The sequence below is a fragment of the Cebus imitator genome, unplaced genomic scaffold (genome assembly GCF_001604975.1).
Source record: "Cebus imitator isolate Cc_AM_T3 unplaced genomic scaffold, Cebus_imitator-1.0 Scaffold785, whole genome shotgun sequence".
In the NCBI taxonomy this organism is placed as follows: Eukaryota; Metazoa; Chordata; class Mammalia; order Primates; family Cebidae; genus Cebus; species Cebus imitator.
The window spans coordinates 164,458-186,377 of NW_016108100.1; the positions used below are offsets into that span (position 1 = coordinate 164,458).

Below are 21,920 nucleotides of genomic sequence, written 5' to 3' on the forward strand. Positions count from 1 at the left end.
AATCAGAAAAACACCAAAACAGACTGAAAAAAGATAAAAAGAAAAAAAAACAGGATAAAGGGAATGAACAAGAGACAGACGAGTAGATAACAGTAAAATGACAAGATCAAAACTAATCATATCAATAATTAAATTAAATGTAAGTAGCCTAACCACCACAATTAAAAGGTAGACACTCAACCTAGATTAAACAGCAACACCCAGTTAGACACTGCTGACAATAATGCACTTTAAATACAAAGATGCAAAAAGGCAGAATATGCCATCACTAAGAAACCAGCAAGAGAAAGCCAGAGAGGTGACCAATACTGGCAACAGTACATTTCAGAGCACACACTATTACCAAGAAGGTACCTTATAATAATAAAGAGATCCATTCATCAAGGGAAAATAATAAGCCTACACATGTGTGTACTAATAAAAGAGCTGCAAAAGAAATGAAGACAAGCCAGCCAGAACTGCCAGGAGAAACAGATGGGTCCACAATTATAATCAGAGACCTTGACATCACTCTTTCAATAGTTGACAGAACAACAAGCAAAAAGTCAGGAGAAGGACTACACGATCAGCCAACTTGACCTAATTCACCTGGATAAACACTTCCACTCTAAGAGCGGAAGGCCCCTTCTTTTCAGGAGCACTTGAACTAACTATGTACTAAGACCACTTCACACTAAACCATAAAAGAAAGCTCAGATTATTTAGGAATTTCATAATTCTAACTGTGTTATAGGATTATAATTGAATTAAACTAGAAATCAGCACCAAAAAGTCATCTGAAAAATATCACTTACAAAAGCATCCAACACCATGAAATTACATAGAGATGGAACGGAACAGGCCAAGAAAAACCTGCACATGACAAGCTCAGAGCACTGCAGAGAGAGATCCAGGGCAACCTCCGTACAGGGAGATAGAATTATGCCTTGTTCACAAGCTGGGAGACTCAGCGGTGTTGGGAACGCACTTCTCTCCCAAATTAATCCACAGAATCAGCAACCTCAGTCAAAATCCCACAGGACTCTTTGTACAAACTGGCAAGCCGATTCTAAAATTCATATGGAGACGTAATGGACCTAGAAAAGCGAAAATACATTGACAATGGAAAGGGAGGGGCTGCTTCATTTCACCAATTATGCTAAAGCTGCAGTAATCACAACAGTGCAGTGCTGGATAAACTACAAGACAGACAGACCAACAAGACAGAACAAAGTCCAGAAACAGATGCAGAAACACACCAATTTTTGAAAAATATACGAAGGCAATTCAGTGTAGAAAGGGTAGTCTCTTCAACAAATGGTTCTGGAACAACTGGGTGTTCATGGGGGAAATAAAGAATAAAAAGCTTGTACAATGAACAAAAATCCTGCTCAATCCTGAACCAAAAGTTATGAAGTTACTAAAAGAAAATAGAGTAGAAAATCTTTGTGAATTTGGGACAAAGATTTCTTAGCTACGATACCTGATCTGGTTTGGCAGTGTCCTCACCCAAACAGCATCTTGAATTGTAGCTCCCATAATTCTCATGTGTTGTGGGAGGGACCCAGTGGGAGATAACTAAATCATGGGGGCGGTATCCCCCATACTGTTCTTGTGGTAGTAAGTCTCACAAGATCTGATTTTATAAGTGTTTTCCCTTTTGCTTGGCTCTCATTCTCTCTTGTCTGCCACCACGTAAGATGTGCCTTTTGCATTCCGCCATGATTGTGAGGCCTCCTCAGCCATGTGGAACTGAGTCCATTAAACCTCTTTTTCTTTATAAATTACCCAGTCTCGGGTATGTCTTTATCAGCAGCGTGAAAACAGACTAATACCCAAAGCATCATATATAAGAGAAAAATTTGAAAAATTGGACTTTATAATAAAAAACTTCTCTTCAAAACACCTGATGAAGACAATGAAAAGACAAGACACAGATTGGGAGAAAATATTTGGAAAGCAGATAATCTGATAAAGGCCTTGTATCCAGAACATATAAAGAACTCTCCCAAACTCAACAATAAGAAAAATGATCCGATTTAAAAATGCACAAAAAAACAGGTGCTTTACCAAAGAAGATCTATGGATGACAGGTGAGCTGAATGAAAAGATGTTCAACGTCATTAGTCATTTGTGGGGGAAAAAAAAGGCCACAGTGAGACACCACTGCAAACCTTTTAGAAGGTCTAAATGAAAACTTTAAAAAAATTAGCCAGGTGTGGTGACATGTACCTGTAGTCCCAGCTACTCAGGAGGCTGAGGTGGGAGGATCATTTGGAGCTCAGGAGTCAGAGGCTGCAGGGAGCTATGATCCCACCACTGCACTCCAGCCTGGGTGACAGAGCAATACCCTGTCTCTAAAAGGAATGTTTGGCTGGGTATGGTGGCTCACTCCTGTAATCCCAGCACTTTGGGAGGCTGAGGCGGGTGGATAACAAGGTCAGGAGTTCAAGACCAGTCTGGCCAAGATGGTGAAACCCCATCTTTACTAAAAATACAAAATAAATTAGCCAGGCATGGTGGTGGCCGCCTGTAATCCCAACTACTCGGGAGGCTGAGGCAGAGAACTGCTTGAACCTGGGAGGCAGAGGCTGCAGTGAGCGGAGATCGTGCCACTGCACTCCAGCCTCGGTGACAGAGCGAGACTCCGTCTCAAACAAAAAAGTTAAAAAACTAATAATAAAGGGACTAAGTAAAAAGACTGTGCCACATGCTGGTGAGGAGAAGCTGTATCTCAACCACTCAGGAAGATGGGCAACCTCGGAACACATGACACATGCGACCACCAGCCACTACACACTGGGTGTTTACCCAAGAGAAAATGAAGATTTCCACACAGGACTTTATTTATGATATACAGCAATTTCATTCAGAAGAGCCAAAAGCCAGAAAAACTCCAAGTGTCCATCACAAAGGAACGTATAAACTGTGATGTCTCCATATGACAGAACACAACTCAGCAGTGAAGATGACGCAGCTGTGTGCCGAGTGATCTCTCCCAAAACCAGCCATGCTGCATGAAAGGGACAAAAGGACAGAGAGCACACGCTCCAGGATCGACACCATTCCAGGAAGACCTGACGACCACCTGCCATCTACAGTGACTCAAAGCAAGTTGGAGGGCAGTAGGGAGTAGGGAGAGGAAGCAGGGAGGAGGGATTCCTATCAAGCAAGAGGGGTCTTGAATGTGAATGCAGTAAGGGCTCCACAGGGGTGTGTGTGTGGTGTGTGTGTGTGTGTGTGTGTGTACAGGCAGATTTATCACACTGTACTTTACATCTGCACGGTTTATTATACACCAGTTATAACCTCAAGAAAGCTGTAAAATTTCTGACAACTGCTTCCTGCCTATATGGCGCATCTGCAGGACATGCTTCCAGAGGTGGGGCTGCTGGCTGGAGGCACACGTCTCTGTTACCCCAGCAGACTCCGTGGGCTGCTCCCACTCACACCAACACTCTGAGCACGGGCCTAGAAGGTATTCCTGCAGCAGCAATGCCTCGCTCCTCTTGAGACAGGGAGCGCCGGCAGGAGAGACATCTGAGCATAGCCCAGTGTCACGTCTCTTGGGAGGGTAACCACATAGCATGAGACTTAGCACACACCTCCAGCACCAGCTATGCCTCCTGGAGAGGTTTTGGGAGCCCTGCAAGTGCTGCAGCTTTACAAACAACCTCCTCAGTCTCCACATCCAATCTAGCAGGGAAGTCCTGGTACCCAGTACACGGGAGACTGAGGCTCAGAAAGTTGTGTGAGAGGCCCCTCTCACAGAGCCGGTAAGGGGCCTGCTGGACACCAAGCCTGGAGTAGGGCCTCGGGTGGGTGTTCCTGACCCCCGCCTCCCAGGGCTTCTCAGGGGCATGAACCTGCCTAAGGTAACTGAGAAACCACATGGCAGAGGCTTCCAAGGCCATCTCCGGGAAGCTGCCTTTGGTAGGGACTTCTCAACTTAGGAAGGTGCTGGACGAAAAGCCCCCAAGGACCCTTTTAAAATGATACTATGCATTCTGAAGGCTTGGGAGCAAAATGTTTTAAGGGCTGAATTTAAAAGAGCGCATGCATGTAGCTGCAGCCATGTTCACAGAATGACCTGTGTGATCCACCCTCACCACCAGAGAGCAGGTCCACAAGTGCCTGTCTGTGCACTGAAGGGGGTGCTTTCTTCTGCTGTCCTCCTTTTCCAACAAACTGTTACTGCACAGAGAGCGAGAAAGAGAACAAACGAATAAACAAGTTGGGGGTGTGTTTGAAAGCTCAGAATTCTGGTTTGCCTTCAAATGGTTCAAAGTAATCAGTTCTGGCATAAGCTTCTTGAAATTGACTTACTTCAACTTCTTTAAACATGAGGGGTGCTACATAAATTAGCTGCCAGCCTAGATTCTTCCTCGGGAAGATGACGCCAATCAAAGCAGGTGCCTGTCTCCGAGCGTGTGCGTGGAAAGCAGCTGGAGGGTGGCCGGGATCTTGCTCATAACAAACCCATCACACACGCTGGAAACTTTTGCAAGAAAAATGTTTAGTTGTTTTTGCTGAACTAAAAGATGCATAATGTTGAGGCGGGGGTGAGTGCTGCAGGTGAGGCTCCCAGGGCCTAGAGAGGAGACAGTAGGGTGACCCGAGACCCAACAGACAGACAGCATGTGGTCCAGGAAGCCCCTCGCTCAGGCCAGCCTCCCACAAGTCCCAGACACCTGCACTGCCCACCAGCCCCTCCCCAGTAGGCCCTGACCACCACACTTCACGTTTTACTTCTCTGTCCCCGTCATCAAATGGCTGGCTCCATGTTTCCAGCCCTGATCATGCTCTCTGGCTCACAGTAGACACTGATGATAATTTCCCTTGAACAATGGGTGTGGGAACCCCACCAGAGAGGCTAGCGAGCAGGGTACGTAGGACCTCCAGCTCTGGAGATGGTCACACAAGAGTGGGTAGAACCCAGCTTAACCTAACACTTGCTATGTGTCCTGACACAGAGCACCCCGCCCCCCACCCATACTTCTGTTTCTCATAAAGACAGCGCACGACAGAGCCCCACAGGCAGCAGTGTGATGGGGTGTGCACACCTGCCCTTCCTCTCCCACAGACATGGCTACCAAGCCTGGATGACTGCTTGGCTCTGAAAGGCCCGCCACACTGGTGGGCAGGGGACACCATGGCCCTTCTATCCCCCCTCTGACCTCAACCTTGTGCCACCATCCAGGCAGTGGTGAGGCTGCTGTATGAGGAGCTCAAGGCAAAGTCCTCCAACACTCAGCTGGGAGCTGGGAAAGAAAGCCACCGAGCTTCAGGAGCCCTCCCTGCTCAGGCATATGAACTCCCCCAACCCTGTGGCCCCTGGCTCCACTCTTTGCACACTGCCACAGGGTGAGCCCACGGGGCTGCAGTGGCGGCAGCAGTGGCAGCAACAGTGGCAGTAGGGAGCCTGAAGCAGAAGCCATGTTCTCTGTCTGAAGCTGCTGTGGTTCCAGATGAGCAGAACAAATTCCTGCTGTGTTTTCCTTTCTGTCCTCCCTCCTGTGGGGCCGGGCATGGGCCAAACCTCCATGACACCAGCAGAGTACAATAGATGGTGCAAAGAGAGCCCCATGTCCCTGGAGGACCACCAAGGGGAAACCCAGAAATGTAAATGGACCCGGAAGATCACAGAATGGACAGACTAAAAAGGGCCACCCTGGGGAGGGGTGGTGTCCTGGGTCGGGCCATGCCTGGATCCCATCCAAACTGGCCTATGCAGCTGGTGAGAGCTGAGCTGACAGGCACTGCTAACATTCCAGGCCAAGGTGAGGAGCACTGCCAAGGCTTCACAACCTCAACTGGGATGGGAACTGCGCCGCACAGAAGGTCGCTGGGACCTGGGCTAGAGTCTACCCAGGTCAACTCACTGCTAAACTAAAACACTCACATTCCTCACACAACATCTCTCACAATGTTCAGAACATAACCCTGAATTACTCGGCACATGAAGAACCACAGAGATTTCAAGTCAGCTGGGAAAGGCAGTTCCAGCTGATGGGGTTGAGGAGACAATGCTGGGTTATATGGCAAGTGCAGCAGAGAGGGGCCACGAGACGGCCCACACAGACAAGCATATGCGTGCTCATGGTGAATGGAAACCAAAGGTCTCAGCAAATTCACAGAAAAGTGAAGTGCTGAAAAGTATTTAAGGAAATAAATGGCTGAAAAATCCCAAATTAGGCAAAAAACAAACAACAACAACAACAACAACAAAAAAACACAAAACGTACAGATTCAAGAAGCTAAGAAAACTCCAAACAGAATAAACCCAAAGAAATCCACACCCAGACAAATCCAAATGAAACTGCTGAAAACTGAAGGCAAAAAATTGTGAAAACAGAAAAAATCTGCATGACCTCAAAGGGAAAAATGATTTGAGCGTCTGCAAATCTCTCCCCAGGCAGGTATGACAGTGAGCAGAAGGAGGAACGCTGCAGTCGAGACATGCTGGGAGGTGAAGGCCGAGGCCCATGCTGCCAGCCCAAGGCAGAGCTCCTTCAGGGAACACAGGAGGAATAAAGATGGCCTCACCCCAAGGGAAACTGTGAGGAATCACAGCCACCTGCTCTCCAGGAGCGGCTGCCGGAAATCCTTCAGAAGGAAAGGAGACACGAAGGATACCTGGAGCATTAATAAGGAAGGAAGAACAGAAACAGCAGCTACCTGGGCATACAGATGATACCCGGCTCTTCCACTGGTTTCTTCAAAATACCGATGACTGAAAACAAAGCCTGTGGCATTTCCATGTAGGTGGAGGGACAGCATAAATGGACAGGGCAAGGGACCTGCAGGGAGGGGCTTCTGGGTGTGACTTCAAGTGGGATAAGACTGATTCTAAGTAAGCAGCAGTAAGTAAGCGCTCTGTAATTCCCAGAGCAAACACTCAAAACATCAAACTGAGAAATACAATCAAATGCCCATCAGTGAAATTAAAATCAAATACTAAACACTGTTCAAGTAACTCAACAGAAAGCAGGAAGTATGAAAAGGAAAAACAAAAATGGAGGAAACAGACAAAATAAATAATGAAATGGTAGCAATGAAAAGAGAGATTGCCATGATGGTTCAGAAACTGACCCGATGACATGATGTATACAGAAACTCAAAATACAGGTACAAGTAGGTTACAGGTCAAAGGACAGATCTATTTATAGCAAGTAAACACTACAGTAGAGCCAGCTGGTGGGAGAGCGCAGAAGCAGCGTCCCCCAAGAGCCACAGGCACACCCAGACCCCGATCTGGACTGCTCAGGAATGTCCTGCCAAGAGAAGGCTCAGGGCTCCCCGGAGAAAGGGCTGATTGTAAAGCTGTGACAGAGAGGACAAGAGGTGAGTCTGGAGCACGCTGTGGTGCCGGAAAGTGAGGAAGGGCTCAGGAAACCCAAAGATGGAGCGGGGTGGGGAGGGGCAGGGCATGGTCAGCCACAGGGAGATCATGCAGCGAAACAAGTCCCTGTGCATGAACCGGATCAGAACACAGAGCACGGGGCAAACGCACTTCAGTCCACGCTGCTAGCAATAAACGAAGGAGTGAATAAACAGGGAAGAGGAGACACTCTCCCTCCTAGAACTCACAACATACAGGTAGAGCTCATCCCTCCAGAGGGGTAGTGTCGCCTGAGCCCTGAAGGATTCACTTTCAAAGAAGAGAGGGGAGAAAGCACACACAACTTCATAGAGGCGGCACCGGGCAAAGCGCGCCTTAGTCCAGTGGTCAGGTCCAGTATCCACACTGCTGTCGCATGGACCTTAGGGGTCCCTGATACGATATGGTGAAAAAGAACTTGCAGTCTGTGATCTTTCTTGCAAAAACCACAATCTCAGGTTAATAATGAAACACATCACACAAGCTCGGTTCAGGGGCGTTCTAGGGACATCTACACATACTGTTGAGGTCAGGAGACGCCAGGAAAGACAAACTGTCACAGAGCAGTGGCAGGAGAAACGTGATGACTGAAACCAACGCGGTCCCTGGCTGCAACAAGCAGGAAACCCCAGTGGATCCAAACGAGGGCTGGAGATGGGTCCAGAGTCACACCCATGGCGACAATAGATGTCAACAGCATGAGAACTTGGGTGAGGAGGCTATGAGAACTCTCTGTCCAATTTGCACAACTTGCCTATAAACCAAGAATGACGTCAAAATGAAAAGGTGGCTGAAAAGAAAGAAAGGAACAAAGTAACACAGAGAACTTGGAGACAAGGTAGGCAAGGGCGGAGAAGATCTGGACAGCGTCTTCCATCACTCCAGCCCAGTCAACATTCAAACAAGGTCAGCAAGGACCCGGAAGAAGTGGAAGGCGCCCTCCATCAGCTGCGAAGGCTCAGCTCAATCAACATTCACAGAACACACCACCCAGGCACAGCCCAACACACACTCTTCCCAAGCACAGAAGAAAGCTGCCCCAAGACGGATCACATGGCTGGGGCCTCACACAGCCTTCACAAGTTTAAAAGAACTAAAATTATACAAACAATACTCACAGACCATGATCAAATTAAACCAAGTATCAATAACAGCATGGTAACAGGAAAATTCCAAAAATCTGAAAATGTAACAACACATATCAAAATATTTCACAGCTTAAAGAACCTCATTACTGAAACCAGAAAGAATTTTTAACTGAACACAACATATCAAAACTTATGGATGGGTTAAATCAGCACTTAGAGAAAAAATTTAGTTTCAAATATTTATATGAACAAAACAAGAAAGATCTGACCTCAATCAACTAAGCTTCTACCTTAGGAAACTAGAAAAAAAGGGGAAAAACCCAAGGCAAGGAGAAGAAACACTATCATAAAGAGCAGAAATCAACAAAACTGAAAACAAAACACCAACAGAGAAACACCAAAGAACCCCCAAAACGGGTTCTTCAAATGACCAACTAAACTGCAAATCTCTAGCAAGACTGGAAAAGGAGTAAAAGAGAGATGACAAGGGAACAATTTCAGGAATGAGAAGTTTCTACTGCAGGTGCTGTAGGAAAGGGCAGACATGCCTGCGGCGTCCACGAAAAAGTGCCCAGCATCATTCCTCTGCGGGGAAATGTGAACCAAAGCTCCATGAGGTGTCGCCTTACACCTGTCAGAGTGGCTGCTATACAAAGGCAGGCAATAACAAGCATTGGTGAGAGCATGTGGTACTGCTGGTGGGAAATGCAACCACCAGTACAACCATCGTGGAAACTGGTGTGGTGCTTCCTTAAAAAACTAAAACTACCATGGGACCCAGCAATCCCGCTTACGAGTATACACCCAAAGAAAATAAAATCAGCACATCAAAAAGATACCTGCTCTTCCATGCTCGTGATAGCCCTATTCACAATGACCAAGATATGGAATCAACCTCTGTGCCCATCGCAGAAGCAAAGAGCGGGATGGTGGTTACCGAGGAGGTCAGGGGGGTGGGGGAATGTTGGGCAAAGGACACAAAGATTCGCTCAGACAGGATAAATACCTTCAAGAGATCTATCGTGTATCTCAGTGACTACAGCTAGTAACAATGTACTGGATACTTGAAAATCACTGAACAACTAAATTTTCAGTGTTCTCACCACACAAACATTTATGTGAGGTCATGAATCTATTAATGAGCTCAAATCAACCCCTTCCCAATGTATATACATATTTCAAAACACATTATATACCATAAATTTACACAATCTTGTCAATTTACAAGTGATTTAAAAAGCCACAAATTTTTTTTTAAACCATGGTACATCCATACAATGGAGTATGTCCTAGACAAAAAAAAAAAAAAAAAAAAAAAAAGGAGTGGATTATACCAGGCAGGAGATGAGTGAGAAAGCAGAGGACCCAGATGACATGAGATCCCAATGAGACCCACAGGACACATATGTGGCAGAGAACACACCCTGTCCTTAGGTGTGCCCAGGGAACTCTCCAGAACAGACCCAAACAAGACCCGCAGGACATACGTGCAACAGAAGAATACACCCTGTCCTCAGGTGTGCATGGGGTACCCTCCAGAAGAGACCACACGCCAGTGACTCAATGAGACCCGCAGGACGCACATGCAACAGCAGAATACACCCTGTCCTCAGGTGTGCCTGGGGTACCCTCCAGAACAGACTACATGCCAGGCTACAAAGCAAGTCCTCATAAGCTAATTCATTAACTCAATGGCATTAATGCAACTAAATGAAATTATAAATCAACAACAGAAGGAAAACTAGAAAACTCACAAATATGTGGAAACTAAGTAACAATCTCTTAAACAGCCAGTGGGTAAAAGAAATCACAAGGGAATTAGAAAATACCTGGAGATAAATAAAAATAAAGAGGAGAAATATAGAGCTACGAATGACTATGTTAAAAAAGATCTTAAATCAGTAAGCTGATTGTACACTTTAAGAAACCAGAAAAAGAAGAGCGAACTGAACTCAAAGCCAGCAGAAGGAAGGAAATAATCAAGATCAGGGCAAAGATAAGTGAGATCGAGAATATAAAAACCATAGACAAAGTCCACAAAACCAGAAGTTGTTTATTTGAAAAGGTCAACAAAACAGACACATCTTTACATAGACTGACTAATAAAAAAAAGAGAAGACTCAAATTACAAAATTCAGAAATGAAAGAGGATACACTACTACTGATTTTACAGAAATAATGATTATAGGAGAACACTATGAACAACTGTACTCACAAATTGGGTAATTTAAATGAAACAGACAAACTCCTATAAACACATAAAACCCCAAAAAACTGACTCAGGAAGAAACAAAAAATCTGAGTAGAGGTATGAACAAGTAAGGAGGCTAAATCAGCAATGAAAAACCTCCAAAAGAAGAAAAGAAGACCATCAGATAATGGTCACCAGCTTTACCGGTGAATTCTACCAAAAGGTTACAGAAGAATTAGCATCCATCTTTCCCAAACTCTTCCAAAAGGCTGGTGAGGAGGGAAAACTTCCTAATTCATTCCAGGAAGCCAACACCATATGCTGATTCCAAAGCCAGACAAAGACACTACGAGAAAACTCAGACCAGTAACCTTTCTGAATAGAAATGTAAAAATCCTCAGCAAGTTCCCAGCAAACCCAGTACCTTATTAACAGGATTATACATGGAGTTTATATCAGGAATGCAAGGTTGTTCCTATGAAAATCAATCAGCGAAATACACCACAGTAATAGAATGAAGAAAGACAAACCACATGAATATTGCAATCGAGGCAGAAAAAGCATTTCACAAAATTCATCCTCTATCATAACAAACACACGAAATGAACTAGAAACCTAAGAGAACTGCAGGCATGTGGGGATAAGAAGTACATCCACTTTTATTTGCTTTAATTATTGCTGTAAAACTGTGAAGATAATGCAGCCTCTATGACCTGCTCCCTGGATAAGGGTACCACTGCCTGCCCTTGGTACTAGCTGACCATGAACTAAGGTTTAAAATGAACTCCTTCCATCGTGTGTGTTATGCCTCAACATGATAAATATCCTCAAAACTCTTCTCAGGACTGCAATCAGAATTCAATCACGTGGACCATGCATGCAGTGCAGTGCTAGGCCCACAGTGAGCCCTGCACAAACATCAGCTGCCTCTCACTGCAATCACGGTCACCACTGCTGCTATGGGCAGTGGCTGTCACCACTAGGAAACACAGGGATCGGATTTCTAGGTGCAGCCAGGCTCCCACAGGCTACAGTCAGTCTTTTAAGACACACAAAATTCTCTCTCTCGCACAGAAGTCAAAACATGGCCAACAGTTCACCTTCCCCTTTTTTTTCGCTCCTCGCCTTTCTCACCTTCCCTCTTAATAGGTGAAAACTCGAAACCACTCAGGCTCCAAAAGGGGTTAATCAACTCTACATTAAGACTCATAAAAGCTTATAAAAACATGGGGAAGTGTTTATGTTAATATATATAGTGGAGAAACAGGATGCAAGCGATGTGTGTTTCACTTTAAATATATTTATATAAATGGAAAAATCATCAAAGTTAAAGATGGTGGCTTGAACATGTGCATTTAAGTGTAATCTCTCTCAAAATCCAGTAAAAAAAAGAGTAAAGGTTTTGTTTACTTTTTTTGAGGTATTTACCTGAAGACAAAGAAAATAAAAGAAGGCACAACATCAAATAACCTTTAGAACAGAAGCTGGAAAGCTTCCAGATGGATGAGTGTGAAACAATCCCCAAAAAGCTGAATCCTGGGCCAGCAATGGAACAGCCAAGAAGCCTTTACAGTACAAGATCTCCAGGTTCGGGGATGCCACCCCAGCAGAGACTTCCAGAAACAGGGATAAGGGAGGGCTGGAACTGCAGGACTGGCCAAAGACCTTTAAAGCAAAATAAAGACATCATTACAGATCCACAGCAATTTGTGGAAAACATACAAGGAGGACCGTGTCCTCTTTACCCAATCTCCCTCAATGGTAACAACTTAAACAACAACATCAAAAATGGGAAAGCTAACGTCGGTACAATCCTGAGACTGTTCACACGCTGCCAGCTCACAGGAACTTCCCTCCATGACTACTCCCACACCACCTGTCACGCATGTAGATGTGTCTACCCATAACTGCCATTCAGTCACAGGCCTGTCCTGACACTGGAAGGCTTGCCCACCTGTCCTTGGCAATGTCTTCAATTTTCTGCGTCAAATTTATCTTAATTATTAACGGTTTGGTAGAATCTCTAGGGAAACCATTTGGGCCTAGGAATAGCCTTCATTTTTAACTATGACTTCCATTTTTCAAAATAGTTTACAAGACTGTTCGGATAACCTACTTCATCTTGGTTGAGTCTGGTCACTTGTGGGTTCTAAGGAGTGAGTCCACTACTTAAAGTTGTTTGTAGCATAACACCCTGCTTCATGGCTATAGGACCTGCAGTGATGGCCTTTATTTCATTGCTGATATTGATGATTTTGGTGGCATCTTTTAATTTTTGTCAAATTTGCTAGCGGTTTGTCAATTTTATTGAATTTTTTAAAAAGCCACCACTTATGCAAGTCTGAAACCCAGTGGAACAGTCAGTAAATCTTAAAGTTCCAAAGTAATCTCCTTTAACTTGATGTCTCACATCCCGGCCACAATGATGCAAGGGGTTACTCCGCTGCTTTCACCTGCTGGCGTTGAGTGTCTGTTGCTATTCTAGGCATGCAGTGCAAGCTGTCAGTAAATCTACAATTCTGGGTTCTGGAGGATAGTGTCCCTCTTCTCACAGCTCCACTCGGCAGTCCCCCAGTGGGGACTCTGTGTGGGGGCTCCATCCCCACATTTTCCCTCTGTACTGCTCTAGTAGAGGTTTCCATGAGAGCTCTGCCCCATAGTAGACTTCTGCCTGGACATCTGGGTGTTTCCATTTATCCTCTGAAATCTAGATAGAGGCTCCCAAGCCTCAACTCTCACACTGCACAACCTCAGGCTTAACATCTCATGGAAGCCACCAAGACTTTTGGCTTGCACCCTCTGAAGCAACAGCCTGAGCTGTTCCTTCATCCATTTTAGCCAAGACTGGAGCTGGAGTGGCCACAATGCCAGGCATTATTTTTTGAGTCTGCATAGAGCAGTGGGGCCTAGGACCTGACCCACAAAGCCATTTTTCCTCCTAGACCTCCAGGCCTGTAATAGTAAGGGCTGCCACAAAGGTCTCTGAAATTCCTTCAAGGACTTTCCCTCCCTTATCTCCACTATCAGCATTTGGCTCTTCTTTACAAATGTGAATTTCTGCAACTGGCTTGAATTCCTTCTTAGAAAGTGAAATTTTCTTTTCTATTGCATGGCAAGGCTGCAAATTTTCCAAACTTTTGCAACTCTGCTTCTCTTTTAAATATGAGTTTCAGTTCCCTTTCTTTGGGCTGATATTTGCCTTTTGGAATGGAAGTATTTAGCCAATGCCTGTATCCACTTGTATCTTGAAAGTAACTAACTGGCTTTGATTTTACAGGCTCATAGGAGAAGGAACTTGCCTTGTTTTAGAGGAGACTTTGGACTGTGGACTTCTGAGTTAATGCTGGAATGAGTTAAGACTTTAGAGACTGTTGGGAATGCAGGACCGCATTTTAAAATATGAGAAGAACCTGAGATTTGGGAGGGGTCAGGGGTGAAATGATACAGTTTGGATTTATGTCCCTGTGCAAATCTTATGTCAAATTATAATCAACAATGTTGGAACAAGAGCCTGTTGGGAGGTGACTAGATCATGGGGGCAGATATGCTCCTTGCCCCCTTGCTGTTCTCACAGATAGCCAGTGAGTTCTCACAAGATTTGGTTGTTTAAAAGTGTGCAGCACCTCCCACTCTCTTCTTCCTCCTTATTCGTACATGTAAGATGTGCCTGCTTCCCCTTTGCCTTCCACCATGATTGTAAGTTTTCTGAGGCCCCCCAGCCATGCTTCCTGTACAACCTGTGCAACTGTAAGTCAATTAAACCTCTTTTCCTTATAAATTGCCCAGTCACAGGTAGTTCTTTATAGCAATTCAAGAATGGACTAATACACCCTGAAACTCACTCTTACCATGTAAATTAACAGCTTATCTCCACAGCTATGGGACTAAGACAAAAGTAGAAGTTATCCTTCTGCCCTCACCTGAGACAAATGTATATTTGACTGTTTCCTCTGTTCTGCATTTACTTTATCTTATGTAAAAATGAAATTCTCTGAGCACTCTCCTTTCACATGTAAAATGTGGATTTAGTCAACACTAATCAAAACCTTAAAAAGAATATAACCACTTGCCTCTTGTATCTTCCCTCACCCATTTTTCCCTTTCCTCTTTCTCCTGTTGCCTTCTCTTTCCCTTCTAAATGCTGAGGTCCTCAAAAACTCTTTGGAAAAACCACAGATAATCACAGATGTTCCTAAGTTCTGTTTCTTTTTCCTGGGTGCATGCTTGACCTTGGCAAAATAAACTTCCAAATTTGATAGAGAGAGAGAGAAAAAAAAAAAGCCACCGCTTATTGTTTTAATAATTTTCTCTGGTTTTTTCTTTTCAATTTCATTGCTTTTTGCTCATTGTTATTTCCTTTGTCCTGCTTGTTCTGGGCTATTCCGCTCTCCTTTTTCCAGGCTCTTGAAGTAGGAACGTAAATTAGAGAGCGTTCCTCTTTTCCAATGTGAACACTGAGCGTGACATAGTTCCTTCTCAGCCCCCGTCTGGGTGGACCCCACTAATTTGGACGTGTGTATTTCCATATTGCTCAGCGTACTTAGTTTTACTTAGTGACTTCCTCCCTACATGGGCAATTTAGAAGCATGTTGCTGAGATTTCCCTGTTGTTCTTCTGTTACTGACATCTAGTTTGGGTTCATTATACTCAGAACACCCAGTCTGAATGAATTCAATTCTTTCAAGTTTACTGGGGTCTGTTTGATGACCCAGGATATGATCTATTGCAACTGTCCCAGGTGAACATGGAGGCAAGAGTGCTCCGCTCATGGACAGGGCATTCCACAGACACTGATTAGGTCCTGCGGGTTGATGGGGACATTCAGCTCCATCAGTCACGGAGAGTGAGGTGTGAGAGTCCTCAACTGTAAATGTACATCTGCCTGATTCTCTGTTCATCCCGGCTGCTTCTGTGTCCTGGGTTTTGAAACTTTTGTTTGGCTCTTATACATCTAGGAGTGCCACACCTGGGGGCAGGGTAGGAGTTCTGCCACTGCACAGGCCTGGTGGACACTATCCTGGCACACACTGAGTATGGACGTGCACCTGTGCACAAGGGCCATGGATGGCCGTAGACCTCCCCCATCCTGCTCTGTTTCATTGGTGCTGGGTGAGGTGGAGGCTCCAGTCCCTGCTGGGCACCCCAACACCACTGGATAGGAGAGCCAGAGCCAGGCCTGCCTCTGCCGAGTGGCGCCAAAATTGCTGCCATCAGCCCTGCCTGCTCTGCCAAGCACAGACACAGAAGCAGTGCCAGCTGCTGAAGGCTGTGGCAGGAGACATGCTCCCTGAGGGGCTGTGCTGATGCCGCTGGCTGGGGACAGGGTACTCTACTGGCTTCTGCTTCTGGGAGTGAAGGGCAGGAGCCTGCATGTCATTCTGTACATCCTGCGGAAGATCTGGCCCTCAGGTAACTCATGGGCAGAGTGGCCTGGTCAGAGGAGTCCTGCAATGACAGACACACTTCCCAGTGCCACCCCTGCTCAGCCCCCAGGAGCTAGTGGCGCCCCCTCCCAAGGTCTCCCCAGTGGAAGGCCCATCCAGGTTCCGAGGAGAAGCACAGCACAAAGCCACCCCAGCATGGGCAGCTGGGACCACCAAACGCCTAAGGAAATCATCCAAAAAGAAAGAGTAAGGTCCAATGCTGGCAGAAAAACAGCAACGCAGAGCAGCAGAAAACAGCATTCAGCGGGAGAAGAAAACTCCAAAAAGCACCATTATTAACATCAAGTGAGCCCACTGCACTCGGGAACACTGACAGGATGTTTTCTATATGAAAGAAGACTCGGAGAACAACAGAAACAGACTCTCGGGAAATGAAGAGTATGGCAACAAATGAAATAAGAATAGGTCAACAAAGCTGAGGAAATACAGAAGGCAACAAATGAAAGAGTATGGCAACAAATGAAATAAGAATAGGTCAACAAAGCTGAGGAAATACAGAACAAAAAGAAGGAAAACAGGATTGAAAGATTAAAAAGGGAGAAAGCTATTAGAAAATCCAACACCCAAATAAGTTTCAGAAAGAAGACACAGAAAATCAAGGAGAGGAAATAGTGAACACCAGGGCCGAGAAAGCTCTCAAGAGCGGAAGGGTGTGAGTGCCAGAGGAAAGGCCCAGAGTGCCCAGTGCAGTGCACAGCACAGCCCCTGGCCAGAGTGTGTGTGGGCACCCTGAGGATGCTGGGGACCAGGAAGGCTCTCAGGCTTTCAGAAAGAAGCAAGTCTGGGGCAGAACTGGACCTGCAGAATGCACCCGCTTCTGCTGGCTGTGGTTGCCAGCCCCACCTGCAGAGCTCGGCAAGGGGGCTGCTGTCACTACTGGCAGCCAGGCAGTTGGCCAGGGGCAGCTCTGAAGGTCACCAGCCTGCAGACAGTGCTGCCCAGCCAAGCGGAGGCACTCACCACCCTCCAGCCTGTGGACCTGGCTGCCTCAGCCTGCCCCTGAAGCTGCTTGGGGGAGGAAGAATGAGGCTGCAAAGGCTCCCAAAGTCCCACCCTGGACTCCTGATCCCCAGATGGGCTGGGCAGTTCATCACCAGGCCCCCTCGGGACAATGCCCTCCGATCTGGGACCACAGCATCTGAGGGCGACCTCATTCCAGTCATAGCTGCCCTTCCACTGGGACCAATCACTTGGCCTACAGACCTGCCCAGGGAGCAGACTTCCCACAGTGGGGGACAGGAACAGCTTCAGAACAGCACAGAACCAGGGGAAACCGTTCCCCTTTCCCAGGCTGAATGCTCCCTGGTGGTGTAGGCTGGGCACGGTGAGCTCCAAGATCAACCCACCAGCCTAGAAGCTCTACAGGCAGGGACAGTCTTTTTGCTTACCTACATGGGGCTTCATGAGTGGACTTAGAGCAACTGTGTTTAATGGTGATTTGATGGATGAAAGGTGGAAATTTCTACAAAAGAACATTAAAAGCCTAGCTCGTGGTTGCCCACACACTCTGGCCCTCTGGAAAGAACATGGGTCTGGACACTGGGTGTCTGGTGTGTGAGTGGAGATCAAAGAGCACCGTGTGTCCCGAGGAGTGCGGATCCTGGGGTGAGTGGGGTCATGGGGCACCTCGCATGCTCTGAGGCAGGCCGGCGTCTCCAGGGCCTCCAGCACCTTCCAGGACCCAGAAGGCATCGTGCAGCTGGGAAGGAGGGCCCGAGTGTAACAGGCGCAGGCACAGACAGGTGAGCCTCTGCAATGAGCTAGCATCTAACCAGTTGCTGAATCCACAGGCAACATTTAGGATTTGCTAGAGCTGCTATTTGACAGCAGAGAGGACAAGCTCAGATTTGTTCCGGCTGAAAGGGCTCCTCAGCTGCTGCCTCTTAAAAATCCTCACTGACGCTCCCACTAGCTTCTGTGCTGAAAAACAATGTGATGTGATACATGTCATTCACATACAACAAATATGTGGATGTGAAAATGTGAGTGTGTGCACATGTGCATGAGCAGGTGTACATACGTGTGGCTATGCCTGTGTGCATGTGAGGATCATCCCTGGTCCTCCTAGGCAGTCGGGGTGGGAGGTGGCAGGCAGCACCGTCCCTGACACCCACCGGGCCCCTCTCCTGGCCATCAGCCCATGGTTGCTGAGGGCAGGGCAGCTACACAGGGCTGGGGGGTCCCTGCTGCCGTGTGGTATGTGACCTACACACCAGCAGGGCCACAGGTATCTGTGATGTCTTCCTCTGAACCAACCACTTTAGAAAATGTGCCTCTGCACCTTTCATGAAAGGCCTGCAGGAAAAGCACTTCACACTCAGGAGGAACACAGAGATTAAAAGGAGAAATGGGGTCCATCCAAGACAGGAAGCCTTTCTCATCTCCCCACTCGCTCCTCAGCCCTCAAGAGCTGTGTGGAGAGGAAGATGACAGGAAGGCCTCTGGCCTTAGCACTGTAACAGCTCCTCCCTGGGGAGTGGGGTGGCCGTGTCTGCCTGGTGTCCAAGATACTTTCCTCAGGGGAGGGGTCTGCAGCCTGCCAGGGCCCCTGCTGTCCCACCCACATGCCAGACGGGCTGCCTGCCATGGTCCCAGGAAAATTAAGCACAAGTCATGACACATGTGCCCCCACTCAGAACAACAGTGAGCTGCAAACATGGATGCTTCCCTGAGGTGCACCAATCCCGCTGTGGGCTACAACAGGAAACTGACCCTGAGAACACGGACACCTGAGAAACTGAAGCTACAACAGGAAACTGAGGCACGGCAATAAGACCCTGAAAACACTGCATCTGCCAAAAGCCTGGCGAGGTGGGGGTGGGGGTGGGGGGGCAGGCCACCCCTGCCGAGGCTGGGTGGGGAAGGGGCAGGGACGCTCCAGAAAGGAGGAGTTCTGGAAGAGAAAGCTTGGAAGGACATGTGCCGAGTACACAGAGTAAAACAGCCTAGCCTGTGCCCTGGCTGGGCAGAAGACCTTGTCCGCATGGTCAGTTGAGCCACCTCTCTCCTGAGAAGCTCAGGGAGACAGCCCAAGCTACAAACAACCCTCCTCCTGACCACTGGGCCTGACTGAGTCCTTTGCATAAACGCCCGCATCACCCAGCTTCCCTGTCACCGCACACTCCAAGGCCCTCTCCCAGGTCCTTCCAGCAGATCCACTGGCTCCCAAATCCTGACCACAGCTGCTGCTTGGCCTGGACGAGGCCTGGCAGGCCGGCAAGAGTGGGCAGTACCTGCTGTAGGCCCAGCCCCAGGCTCTCAGCTGCTGCTCCTAGGAGAAGGCCGTGCTGAGAGGTGAGGGTAATCTGCTGGCATCTCCCAGCGCAGCCCTCTAAACACACGCTGGCCTGATTCCCATGAGTTAACCACAGAGGCCGTTTTTTGCACAGCTGCTTTTTCCAAACAAGATGGTGGGGATGAGAAGCTTTGACTTTGATGTAAAAGATATCAATGACAAAGGCCTTTTCTTAAATTGTAAAAATAAACCCTAAGCATGCTGGCCCACACAAATCTGACACATGCCTGGCCACACTCCCATCAACTGCAGAACGAAACACTTTAGGTGCCAAAAGGCCCAGCAGAAAGCAGAATGCCATCTCTGAGGGCGAGGCCATGTGGCACAATGCGGGCTCCTGCGTGGGCAGCCAAGGGCCAGGGCAAGCTGACCTTCCCACACCCTCTGCTGATGCTGGAAGTCACAGCTACAACTCCCCAAATTTAAGTCTTTTCTTAAATTGTAAAAATTTAAGAAAACAGGACCAACCTGCCTCACAAGGCATTCCAGACCCTAAAGGGTCAGGTACCAGCCACAACAGCCCAGACACTCTGCCACGCACGGCCTCTCCTGCTGTGCCTGCTCTCCAGAGGCCCTTCTCCATGATGACAAGGCGTGACCTCTGCTGTGGGCCCCAGCTCCCCCCTCCCAGCAGATACACATTGAAGTCTGTCCGGCACCTCATCCAGCCTTGGTCTTGGCAAGCTCCTGACCTGCCTGGAGTGTACTTCTGGGCCATTCCTTCTGTCTCTATAAATGCTACCCCTCTCTGAGGTCCCCATGCCTGCTGCTCTGTGTGGAAAGGGTCTTCCTCGCCAGGCAGGGCTGCTTCTGCAAGTTGGGGTATGTGGGAGGCATGTTTTGTTCATCTCTGCATGGGAAAAGCCAACTCCAGCTTCAGAGGGGCTCCCAGCGCCGATGCCTGATGAGCAGGTGATGGGGTCTGCCCCTCTGCCACTCTCCTCCTCCCCTCCCCTGCCTAGCAGCCATGCTGCCCTCCAGCCACATTCCTCTACTTTACAGCCTCGAGTGCCTCCCATCCTCCTAGGAAAGAGACTGCACGCTCACCATGCCCCACCTCCAGCTTCTCCGACCACACCCACCCTCACACATAGCTTCCCCACCCCCATCAACTTGAAGATGCATGGAGATGCACTCCTGTCCAGCAGACACCCACTGTCATGGCACCGTGTGTACCTTACAGCCTGCGATGACACAGCCATGCCTTTATGTGAAGAATGTCCCCCAGGTCCTCAAGACACGGAAGACGCTAATGAAGATGGAGGGTGCATTGGTGCCCACTCATCATTCCATCTGTCTCCGTGCTCGGCCCTGAGGAGGTCCACAGCTCACATTCAGTATCTGAACACCTGAATGGCTGAATGGACACAAACCAAACCACTCAGAATTCGGCGGGTCCCAGAGAGGGCGATTTGTAAGGCACAGCCCGTGCATGAGGAAGGCTTCAGAGACACTGGAGGAACCTCAAATCTAGAAGGGATCACAGCGGCCATGTGAAGAGCACTTCCTGGGCCAGGGCTGGACAAAAGGCATCCCTTTTCCTGCTTTACTCTCGGCAACCCTGAGAAAGAGGGGTCATCCATGGGTGAAAATCGGAACCCTAGCGAGTGGGTGTGATGCAGCAGAGGCTAATGCCACAGTGGGTCCCAGGGGCCCACACCAAAGGTGTGTGGCGGGGAGAGCGTGCTCTCTCCCCTCCACCACCACTACTATCTCACTGCAGGGCCGCTTGATGTCCCCTGGAGCTGTCTCGGTCCCCTGTTCTCAGTTTCTCTGACCACCAGGAGAAAGCCTGGATGCCCAGGGCCTGGCCTGCTGCACACACTCAGAGCAGGAGTGGCCAATGCAGGTAAGCCATGGGCCTCCTGACACCACCCCGTGCCCACAGCCACCACCTCCTACAAGGGATTCCGGCAGGACACTTGGGTTGCCCCACAGCCACTTTTAATCCACACTGGAAATGGCAGCGCCAACGTAGGCACCAAAGCAGAGCAAGGAGTTTCAGCTGTGTCTCCCTGGAGACCTCTTGCCTGAGGATCCTGATGGGTCCAAAAGGCAGGGGGAGAGGAAGTGAGCTCCAGAAAAGCAGCCTGGCCTGCTGCCCCTGAGAGGCCCCTGCTGTCAGCGCTGGCTGGAGAGACGATGCCGAATAAAGGCCCATACCACCAGAGATGAGTGTCTCTGCAGAGAGGAACCTATGTGAGTAGGAAATGACTTACAAAAAAAAAGCCCTTACAGGAAGGCAGCAGAGGAGCAAGTTAATTCCAGTCACCAACAGGGGAGCGCCCAGAGAAGGCCTCAGGCTGGAACGAGGGGACAGGAGGCCAGCAGTGGACGTGTCTCCCACACTCCCCTCCTCTGGAGAGGGCACACCTGAGCATGCACACCTCACTGCCGAGGGACACACCTGAGCATGTCCACCCCCTCCCCAGGGGACACGCCTGAGCATGCCCACCTCCTCCCCGGGGGACACGCCTGAGTATGTCCACCTCCTCCCCGGGGGACACGCCTGAGTATGCCCACCTCCTCCCCGGGGGACACG

General features: G+C 48.2%; 1 protein-coding gene across 1 annotated transcript in view; it reads right to left on the reverse strand.

Moving 5' to 3' along the window:
• Positions 1–21,920, reverse strand: part of LOC108297239 (mitotic spindle assembly checkpoint protein MAD1) — a 293,725-nt gene that overhangs the window by 129,135 nt on the left and 142,670 nt on the right. The gene's annotated exons all lie outside the window — the stretch shown is intronic.